The sequence below is a fragment of the Dermacentor silvarum genome, chromosome 5, assembly GCF_013339745.2.
Source record: "Dermacentor silvarum isolate Dsil-2018 chromosome 5, BIME_Dsil_1.4, whole genome shotgun sequence".
Classification (NCBI taxonomy): domain Eukaryota; kingdom Metazoa; phylum Arthropoda; class Arachnida; order Ixodida; family Ixodidae; genus Dermacentor; species Dermacentor silvarum.
In genome coordinates, this window is record NC_051158.1 from 135289307 (window position 1) to 135290755 (window position 1449).

General features: G+C 42.9%; 1 long non-coding RNA gene across 1 annotated transcript in view; it reads left to right on the forward strand.

Annotated features, from left to right (window-relative positions):
* The first annotated feature begins 1254 nt into the window (after positions 1-1254).
* The window catches only part of LOC125946019 (uncharacterized), a 34393-nt gene continuing 34198 nt past the window's right edge, over positions 1255-1449 (forward strand). The window contains exon 1 of the long non-coding RNA XR_007467321.1: positions 1255-1289. This is a non-coding gene — a long non-coding RNA (uncharacterized LOC125946019). The remainder of the gene's footprint in view (positions 1290-1449) is intronic.

Below are 1449 nucleotides of genomic sequence, written 5' to 3' on the forward strand. Positions count from 1 at the left end.
ATCATGTATGACTTGATTAAAAACCTACACACTGACACACAGATGACACTTCTGGGAGATTTCCACTCTATCTGGGCTGCCGAATACCTCCCATCTTCATGAAAAGAAGCGATTGTTGTCCCTGCATTGAAGCAAGGTAAAGACCCTTCCTCGGCGGCAAGTTATCGTCCGATAGCTCTCACAAGTTGCCTTTGTAAGCTTTTGAAAAATGATTCATCGACAACTCATACATGTTCTTGAACTGAACAAAATGCTTGATCCCTATGAGTGTGGCTTTAGAGAAGTGTGGTCCACAACTGATCATCTTGTGCGCACTGAATTAAATATCCGTGACGCATTTGTACATAAACAGTTTTTCTTGTCGATATTCCTCAATATGGAAAAGGCGTGCGACACAACTTGGCGCTACGGAATTTTGCGAGACTTGTCGGGAATGGGCATCTGTGGAAATATGCTAAACATAATAGAAAGCTATATGTCTAATCGTACCTTCCGCGGGAAAATCGGCGATGTATTGTCGCGTCAATTTATACAGGAAACTGGTGTACCCCAAGGAGGTGTGCTCAGCTGCACACTGCTTATTGTGAAGGTGAACACGCTTCGTGCTTTATTACCACCAGCTATTTTTTATTCCGTCTACGTAGACGACATACCAATAGGTTTCAAGTCCTGCAACCTTACAGTGTGCAAGAGAAGTGCAACAGTGCTTGAACAAAGTGTCCAAATAGCGGACGAAAATGAATTCAAAAGGAACTCGCACAAAAGTTATTGTGTTCTTTTTACAAGAAGAGTTCTGATTCCAGATCCTTGTGTAGAACTGTATGGACAGCAAATACCTGTGAACAAAGAACACAAGTTTTTAAGCATCATACTTGACCGTAAGCTTACTTTCATTCCCCACATAAGATATCTCAAAGCGAAATGCCTAAAAACAATGACCCTTATGAAGATTCTATCTCACACAACATGGGGTAGCGACAGGAAGTATTTATTGAACCTTTACAAGAGTCTCATTCGATGTCGACTAAATTATGGTGCTGTAGTATACCACTCTGCCGTCCCAAGCGCGCTAAAGATGCTAGATCCTGCTCACGATCTGGGTATCCGCCTGGCCACCGGCGCTTTCCAGAACAAGCCTTATTGAAAGCTTATACGTAGAATCGAAGAATGGTTCACCCTGTCTCTAGAGATCATACATCAGTTTCACCTGTTCTTTGTTGCTCTTTGCTGCTCTTTGTTGCTAGAATTGTGTGATGTACAAGCGGTCGGCACGGCCACACAGCCACCAAGTTCACTGGCAATGATGATGATGATTGTTGTGGTTTATATTGTCGCAAGGGCCAGATGTGGCCAAAGAGCGCCAAGACGATGGTAATGGGCTTGTTAGTGGTAACGAATAGGGAATTATATGGCATTAGATGTGGTCAAATGTCTGTAAAGGCGTAAATT